The 9,808-nt window shown below is 34.5% G+C and overlaps 1 protein-coding gene across 10 annotated transcripts in view; it reads left to right on the top strand.

Annotated features, from left to right (window-relative positions):
• The window catches only part of RBM45 (RNA binding motif protein 45), a 24,561-nt gene extending 15,007 nt beyond the window's left edge, over positions 1 to 9,554 (top strand). For 4 of the 10 annotated variants that reach the window (XM_015561965.1, XM_006760578.2, XM_006760577.2 and 1 more), the window contains one exon: positions 1,325 to 1,577. The gene's annotated coding sequence lies outside the window, so the exon portion shown is untranslated. Of the gene's footprint in view, positions 1 to 1,113; positions 1,160 to 1,324; positions 1,578 to 5,717; positions 5,758 to 9,088 lie in introns of those variants that run through there. The other 6 variants (XR_001513336.1, XR_001513333.1, XR_001513332.1 and 3 more) reach the window with 6 other exon arrangements.
• The last annotated feature ends 254 nt before the right edge of the window (positions 9,555 to 9,808 follow it).

Genomic DNA, 9,808 nt, shown 5'->3' with positions numbered 1-9,808 from the left:
GACCCTTCCCTAATAGATCAAGTTAATTGGTTAGTTCCTCTTTCCTAGAAGGCAGTTGACAATAAGAAGTGTTCATTGAGCCCATTGTGAGTAATCCTAATTTAGAAATGTTTTCAAATGTTTTATTTGATTACAAAACCACACCCATTACTCCATACAATGTAGAAATTCTAAATTGCCAGTGAAAAAGAATTAGCAATTCTTTTTTAAAACAAAGCAGTTATTTGTGTGTTTACAGATAAAATGTTAAGAACTGACTTGTTTAGACAAGCTATCTTCTAAAATAGCATGAAAGTGTATTTATTCATGTCTGAATATTTCAACATATAAGTAACAGTTTTTTTATTCAAAGAATTTTTTTCTTTAAGAACTTCTTAGTATCAGAAAAATATTTAAATTAATCTTGTAGTTGAATCTTTCCTAATGGTTATGATATAATATGGAGAATATTAAACTTAAAATGAGAAGAGCGGAGTTTGAATTCCAACTGACACTTCACTGACTATGATTGAGCAGGTCTCTTCACCTTTCTGAGGCTTTTTTTCATGGTGTTATTGAAAGAACAATGTTAATTATATAAAATGTTTTTAAAAATTTTGTAAGACTCTTATATTGGTGACTTAAGTGAAACCTTTGAGATATCATCTCCAAGTGATCATAAACTAAAAGTTTAATGATACAAAACTACCTTGAGGTTCTCTGGTACAGAACTTTATAATACCCTGTAATAGTGATGTACATTCATCCAATTCCCTACATTTGAGGAAATGCCTATTTTTCAGCATGACTAGTCATGAAATATACATCTACCATTTTCCCTTATTGAACTATTTATTATACATATTTAGAGCAAAGATGAGGAGGGTCAGATTAGTGAAATTCACAAGGACATGACACCACTCAAGAAGGCTAGTTCCTTTCATCTCTGAGGAGTAAGCCCAAGTTTCAGTGAGCCACACCTAGGAAATAAGAGAAGAAACTGGTCTAAGAATATAACTTTGAGAGTAGTTGACTGATGTTTTGAGAAGAAGCTGATATACAAAATATGCCTCTATTTGAGGAAAAGAGAAATTCTAGTATTTCATAGCATTCTGATTTTGTATTAATTTACAGCATTTTCCCTCCAGAAATTCAGTATGTGCTTGCATCATCCTTCCAGGTAACTTTGGTTTTGCTTATTTGGGGGCATCTATGAATAAGTAAGCAGATAACATTGGTTATACTGAAATAAAGGAACAATTCCTAACATTTTAGGAATACTATATACAACAGCTGTTTCCTTCCAGGTGATGATTTTCATACTTGTGTTGTGTTCTTTCTACAGAACAAAGACTAAATAATGACATAATCCTCAGCTGACTGACTGAAAATGTGACTGGACTCACTCCCTGTGGACAGTTGACAGCTTTTTTTTCATGTTTGATAGTCTGTGCACAGCATTGTTTGTCTGGGGAGCAGGGGTTGTTGACATGTGTTTCTTAATCTACACGTTAATGCTAAAACTAATACAGTAGTTGTTTCTTAGAGCAATATGTTGTTATGTGTAGTAGAAATAAAGTTTTCTTTGCTTAACTAAATCATGCCTTATTTATGTGAAAGTTGAGAATGAAAGATTTAATAGATAGTGTTTAGAATATGACTAAATGACATATTTCATTGATTTTGAGATGCACGTTTTTCCACTCTGCAATTGGAAATGTCTCAATTATTGATTGTGTACCATAGTGTAATTGACAACCTTTTTTTCTTTCGTAGTGGAACTTAAAGATGCTTCTTTCAGTCAGTTGCATCTTAGATTCAATAAAATATGGTAATTGTTCCTCAGTCTACACATGAAGGTTGACTACTTACATTTACTCTAAGGCAAGAGCCAAACGCACATCATTAGACATATTTTTATACAGTAATTTTATAGTTAAACCAAAATTGGTTGGCAATTTTGTGAATATCTTTTAAGATCTTAGAGAAATGGTGATAAAGAAAAAAAATTGTTGATAATTTTTTTTTATAGTAAGTTGAAATAAATGCCACTGGTTTTCGAGGGTGGACACTTTCCCTTTACAAATACAGAAATGTAATGGCCACCCCAAAAATATGACATGTAAGCAATTTTCAGAACAGACTGTGATAGGAAGAATAATCATTTCAGAAAATTAAAAATTAGGAACCTACTCTGCTTGTATTTTGAAAATCCAAGAAAAATTTTTATCAGCTCTTGCCATGAATACTATATATCAGAAAGGATATATCTAAGTCAAGAACTTGGCACCTTAAAAAAAGACATTATAATTGGTACACAGTTGTTAAAGCATCACTTAATTACGTCTTCATTATGCCTCTAATATCCTTAAACTAAAACTAGTAAAAGATTAAATTCACTGAGCATAATAGAGTGTTTCATGCTTTGACATCCATTGAAAAATGAAAATTCTCTTTTTGAATCAGTAATTTTAGTAAATATAGGTAAAATTCTCAGTCTCATCTTCCCAGGCAAGACTTACTGTATGAGAATTGAACCAAGTATCTGAGTCAAAGGACATATTTTAAAATGTTCTCTTTGTAAATGAAAAATCCAAGTAAGGAGAGTTGAGGATTAATTACCAGCACATCAATTTAGTCATCCCAAACTCATTTACTACATACATAGTTCCATTTTTACATATTGGAATTAAATTGTGCCCTACAAGTTATCTGGCTCTATCACTAAGTAATGCTTGAATTCCACCCAACCCCACCCTCAAACATGTCTGTCAGGTGGTTAACCTAAATGGCACAAAGGTAGGGAGTTTACTGCTTCCTACCTGAGACCACCTTTAACATAAAATTTGACTATCATTTTTGCTTCTTAATCTTTTTTAATTTTTTCACTAAGCCAACGTTGAGAATCTTTTTCATGGTTAACTATCATATACCCTTTTACCCTCCATATTTTCTATTCAGATTGATTAATCCCAGTTTCTCCATCCTGCATTTAAAGTCAGGTAGCCAGTTCCTGAAAATAGTTTTGTTTTCCATGAGGTTTATTTCCTTGAGTCTTTTGTATAAATTCTGAAAAGACTTGTATAATAGCTCTCTGTCCACAAAATATTCTTGCTCTCATGATGCAATTTTCTGTTGAGTTTTCTCTCCCAGTTAGTTGCATGTCTCAGTAATCAGTGGGGTCTTTGGCTTTGGTGTCCATTTAATTTGAATCCTCTCAATCATTTAGCCTTGCTCCTGCTTTCCTTGCAGTTGATCCCTAAAACTTTATTTTTAAAAGCCAGAATAGTCATTTTTCTTTTTTTTTATTGCTTAAAGAATTACAAAGGGTATTACACATGTGTCCATTTTTCCCCCCCGCCCTATCATTTTTCTTAAAATGAGGAAATTCTAGAATCTAAAATAGCATTTAATAATCTAGTGTTTATGTCATTAGCTAAATGTGTACTTCTCAAATGCACTTTAGATATCTATCTATATATATAAAAGCAAAGTGACTGAAATGACCAGAACAATTGGAATGACCAGTTGCTATGATACACACTGCGGCCGGTCAACCAGCCCAATCGGGGGCTGGGCAGGCCAGCCAACCTCCCGCGGTCCCTCACCCCCATCTGCCTGGCCTCAATCAGGGGCAGGGGTGGGGCCGGCGGCCAACCTCCCACGGCTCCTCACTCCTGCCCACCCGGCCCTGGCCCACCCGAGGGATGGGCCAGTCAGACCCCACTCGTGCACGAATTCGTGCACCAGACCTCTAGTAAGGATATAATATTTAGATGCTTTGTATATGTCAGTTATTAAATTGTTAACATAGCAGGATTTTTATTAGGTAAGTCTTTAATGTAGGAAAAAAGACTAAACAAAATGGTAATTTTTCTTTCTTAAATATAGTTTTTACTGATTTTAGAGAGGAAGGGAGGAAGAGAGAGAGAGAGAGAGAGAGAAAGATCAGTGTTGAGAGAGAATCATTGATTAGTTACTTCCCATATGCCCTCCTATTGGGGATCGAGCCTGCAATGTGCCCTGACCAGGAATTCAACCTGAAACTCTTGTCCATGCTCAACCACTGAGCCACACCAGTCAGGCAATTTTTCTTTTAAATATGTGGTTCAAATAATAAATCTGATCAAACTCTCCTGCAAGTTCATTAAGTCGAGTATTTTATGGTAGTTTACAGAAGCCGAAAGCAGCTATCAAATTTGCTGCTTTTAGAACATCATGTCCCAAACTATGTTTCTTGAAGTAAATACTAGTGTCTTGAGAGAAGTCCGTGTGTTGTTTAGGAAATAAATTTTCATAGTCAAACATTGAGAAAATGTTCCACCAGTTTTTTACCATAAAACTTCTCAGAGCCTTTCGTATGTGCTTGAACACCATCACTGTTATCTTCAAAAGAGAACCATAGTTGTTTGCTTTATGCACTGTGAAATGTGTTTTTAGAGGCACACTATTAACAAGGCACTGGTATTCCAAGAAATAAACATTTTAGGAGAGATTCTTCTAGAATATATAGTTTTTATTTATATGGTATGGTGCGGTCTTGTTTACAAGTTCATTTTTTAAACTTTTTCCCACTCCAGAAAAAAGGTTAGTGCAAAATACTAAGGAAATTATTGCTCTAAATTTTTAGCTTTCTCTGATCTTCGCTCTTTTTTCATTGGGAACCTACTAACCATTAATTAACCAAAAGAAAATAGAGATTTATACCAGTTGTGATAAACATTGCCACTCCAAAACTGAAGTGCAGTGGTTCTTAAACTTTGATGTCCACAAGGGTCACCTCAGGCGTTTGTTTAAAACACAGGTACACTGATTCTGCAGGTTTGAGGTGCGTTTTTCAACAAGCTCCCTAGGTAATTGTGGTGGGGTCAATGGCATGACCTTGCAGCATGCTGGCCTAAAGGGATTCCATATATTGGAACTTAGGTTAGACTCATTGTAAGGCATTGAGAAGCTTCCAAGTCTTTGAACCTTTGGCATTTTTTGGAATTAAGTATCTGTTTCCCCTAAATTTAATATCAGTAAATATGAATTGCAATGAGAAATTCAAAAAAACAGCCAGTCTCACAAATAGCAGAATATCAGGCCAGCTTTTTCTTGTTAGCAATGTCATTTGGTGTTTGTAAAGGATGGTTATTATTTGCTTTATACCATTCAAAACTTCGACCTAATTTCATTTTTTATTTACACTTATTCTGAATTGCATTGTGTTAATAAATTACCAAAGATTTTGGCTCTAAAGAAGTACATAAGCATATGTCATTCTTTTTAAATGACAAAGGAGCATCATGTGATATACTTATTATCAGTGTCTAAAAAACTGAAATAGAATAATCACAAGAAATACATGTATATGTATGTTGGTATTCTTGCAATTAAAGTGAATCCTCTTATAAAATTAATGTGTTTTTGGTATACCCAAAAACCTGTTGGTTATAGATGCACTTTAACTTTTAGTAACTTCTTTATAAGTGTATAAAACTAAAAATTAATGAAAGCAAGAATAAATAAAATACATATATATCCTTTTTACGCAGATATAACTGATTGCTAGTTTTATTTCTATCCATATATGGATGATAAGCTGTATTAAAGAATCATAGCAATTACTTTTATGTATGATTTTAGTAAAGAGAAAATATATAGGTCTAAAGAGAAAACAAAGTTCATCCTTATTAGATAAGTTCCATTTTAATGTCTGAATTTTAATTAATGGATTGCATTATTTCCTTTTCTAGAAACAGTAACTCAAGAACACATGGATCCTGGGAACTGAAGGTATGGTACTGCTAGGTGATCAGATAGAAATATTTAGTTAAAATATGAAGTTGGCAGTTCATTCATTACAATGACCATGCTTTGACTTTAAGATAAAAATGACTTGCCCTCAGGGGAATATGCAGGTTTTACTATACTTTGAGAAAGTTACCAGGCACTTTGAAAGTCCATTTGTGTGATTGTTACAGGAACAGGAAGTCCTGTGACTGTTATACATGAACTGCAGCCAATATCTGGACGTCAAGGTCCATGCGAGTAGCTAACGTGCCAAGTGACCAAGGCCGCGACGACTGTGGCAGCCTAGAGACTGCCTTTCTGACCATAATGCTGCAGAAGTGGTGGAAGGAAGCTGCTATTTTAGAGACTATCGTAGGAAAATTATTTGTATTTGAGATACAAAAATCAGAAATGAAAAGGCAAGTACTGTTTTCCACAGAAACTGGGAAAAATATTGAGCACAGTAGGATAAGCAAAGTGCTTACTCAGAGATACTCTTATGAATCTACACTCTGAATTCTCCTGCCTCTTTCCATTTCTGATTTTGGAGGTAAATGATGAAAGGATGTCGCTACTGATTTTCTTACTCATACACTATTATCATTTTCTAGAGTTAATAATACATAGGTCATAGCCTTCTTTAGCACAGAGTTCTTACGGATTTTGTTTGTTCTGTTATTTTTTTGTTTGTTTTTTAATGCTAAAAGAAGAATTAAAGTTACCTACTTTAAAGTCATCTAATTTACTGCAAGGTCTATGAAAATACATAATTTAATATTTATTGGGTTCTGAAGATACTTTTTGCATCCTTATATTATTGCCCCATTGGCACAAAAGACTTTCTCCCTCTTACTAGTGTATCAGTAGCTTAGGAACTGTGTCATCGGGACATTTGGCAGGAGGTAGAGAAGGAGATCACAACAGGATTGACTTAGGAAGAACCTGCAGTAGTTGTCTAGAGCACCAGGACTGGCTGACCTGCTTTGGCAATGTCAATATTGGACAAACAATGTCAAAAAAAAATTTATTTTTAAGAGTATACTTGGAAGGATAGCATCCATCTTTGCTTTATTATCACAAATCCTTACCAAGGTACCATCTTGGCTCAATCTTCTCACTAGAAACTCTTAACAGGGTTTATTTCCTACCACTTTAACTCTAAGTCTGTGGTTTGTAGGCATTGTAGTGTTGCCCCATCTTCAACCCAGCCCAGTCTTATTTCCTTGCAGTAACTAAAAGTAATTTGACAACAGCAACAACAAAAGATGAAGTACATCTCCTTTATATCATCCTGAAAGATTAGCAATGTTCCTGGAACACCCAGTTTCTACTTAATGACTTCAGTTACTTATAATATAGGAAAGTGTCATATCTTCTATATCTTGTTGATAAGATTAGCCTTCAGTTTCTCCAAGAGCAGGATTTATATATAATACCAACATTACCTTTTTGGAAAGTAAAAGAGATAATAAAGGCAGTATAAATACAACATCTGCAATCCTCCTTTCCCAATTTTCTGTAAAAATACTCGTGAAAACATTCAAATACGAAAAAAGAAATCATTCATAGGAACTTAGGTAAGAATACTGTAAACAAAAGGAATTTTTACTAAATAAAGCAGTAAAGGGTAGATTTTTTTTTTTAATGGCTGAGTCAAATTTCACATTGAAAGAACTTGTCAGTAAAACTTGCTTTTCATCTAACTCCTGAGACAGTCATTGAGAGTCCCATCAGAAGAGGCTTCATTCTGCATTTCTTAACTGTGGTGCTGAAGCTGCCCTGTCTTGGAGATTTTCCTTAACCAAGAGAACCACAGTTGGCGTTAACCTGGGCAGAGGGATCATAAAAGAGATCCCACCTCTGACCAGAATAATAATGCTGAATGGCAAAGGCAGAACAAGTGACCCGAACAGATCTTAGTTCTGCACCTTGGCAGATATAGGATACTAAAAACAGAAATTTTTTTGAAAAATTTTAAGTGTTTTTTTTCAGCCACTGTTGTAAGAACTTTGTTCTTATTACCAGGAAATTCCTTATACTCCTAGCCTAAGCCTAGATCTGAAGGACCTCTTTGGGTTTCCTGGAGGAATAAAATGAGTCTAACATTTCTGACCATCTGCTAGGTAATACATCAGTACTTGAGTGGACTGCTAAAGAGCTAAAAGGATTCCTCAGAGTCTGCCAATTCTGTAGTTGGCCCAGCTAAATCAATTTTCATAGAGAAATGAGTAACTAAACGGACAAGAGATTTGACCAGCACTTCGCAAAGAAAGCCAAGAAGGGATCACAGGGGAGGGGACTGGGTAAATTCTTTATTTTTTTATAAAGAAATTAAAACCTCTTTGTTTCTTTAGCAGTTAATGTAAGTTTTAGAGTCTTTTTTAAATCTTTAATCATAGTAGTCATCAAGAAAATGCACATTACAACTACAGTAAGATAACCTTACACTGGTAAGAACAGCAAACATTAAAGTGTTGACAATACGAAGAGTTGGTGAAAGTGTGGAACCACAGGAACTTTCATTTACTACTGGTGGAAGTCTCAACCACTTTGGGAATGTTTGACAAATATCTGCTAACATTGAAACATATCTACTCTCAACTTAGTGATTTCACTTCTAAGCATATATCAACAGAGATAAGAACATACGTATACCCAAAAAATATATACAAGAGTGTTCTTAGCATTACTCATAATAGCCTCAGAGTGAAAACAGCCTTGGTGTCCATCAACAGAATACATCCGAGATATTGCAAATATTATATAACAAGGAAATGAGTTAACTTGTGCTACATATAACAATTTGGATGAATCTCATAAATGTGATGTTGACCAAAAAAAAAAAAGAAAGAAAGAAAGAAAAACAGCCAACAGAAGAAAATATACCTTTAGGCCCAATGGAGTAGGGAGAGATCACGAAAGGGGCATATGTTTTGTTAGTAATCTCTGACCAGCATGGTGATAATAACTGAGCTGTACTTTTTGTGGTTTATGCGTTTTTGTTGTATTTATCTTATAGTACTTCAGTTAATGTTTTTATTTCCTAGTGAGTTAAGCAAAATCAACACAAGGTGGGACAGACTTCTGCAGTGAGAAAAGAGCAGTATCCTGAGGCATTTAAGGAAGAAGGGCTTTCAGAAACCAGATCCAAGCTACCTTTGTCAGTGTTGTATATTGTCCTTAACAAACTTCCCTTTAAGGGATTCTGCGGCTTAATTACAATAAACCAAAAATGCCACAGTAAAAGTTAAGCAGCACCCGCAGATGAATAGAGTTTAAGAGGAAAGGTACAGGTTTAAAAGGCTGATTATAAAGATTTTCCTTTGAATAATAGATGTTTCCAAACAAGACAGCAAAAAATTAAACAGTAAATCGTTTTAACAGAAGAAACCTCAGTCTATAAAAAGGCTCATGTCTGAAGATCCTCTTCACATTGGATGTGGGCTGGAATGGAGCAGTGTGTAGTGAGGATTTCTCTACTCATCCAAGCGTGAAAGTAACAAACGTTCTGTGATATGCAACGCATTGCTCATTTGCTCTATAGAAAGGAGTTACTTGAATATAATCACTACACTACCAAAATGAGTGAAAATTAAAAATAAAAGGAAAGAAAGGCCAGTCGGTGAGTATTGAAATCAGTGAAGTTCCAAGAAGGAATGGCAGTTCCTTTATGGAGGGGGGTGCAATGTGTTTTTGTGAAGAAAAACTAAAACTTATTTTTTTACTTTGCAAATTAAATGTAAGTTTAAGAATCTTGAAATCTGTTAATATGGTTAATAATAAAAATTAATAACACTGTCTCCTGTCCAAATCTTTGAAAAAGCAAATGAAGTACTTTGACAAAAGAAAACACTTAGATCAAAACTGTTTAAATTCTAAAAACAAAATATAATGATTTGCTTCTTCCAAGAGGTCTTTAATCAAATTATATCATACCATAAAAGGCATCTCAGAATATGATTTGAGAAAGTATATGCACAGTCTCTAATAAAATTACAATCAGGGCCCTGGCTGGGTAGCTCAGTTGGTTAGAGTATTTGCCAAGGTTGTGGGT

Source organism: Myotis davidii, unplaced genomic scaffold (genome assembly GCF_000327345.1).
Source record: "Myotis davidii unplaced genomic scaffold, ASM32734v1 scaffold370, whole genome shotgun sequence".
Taxonomy (NCBI): Eukaryota; Metazoa; Chordata; class Mammalia; order Chiroptera; family Vespertilionidae; genus Myotis; species Myotis davidii.
The sequence above is the reverse complement of the archived record's forward strand: the minus strand, read 5'-3'. Positions and strand labels throughout refer to the sequence as shown.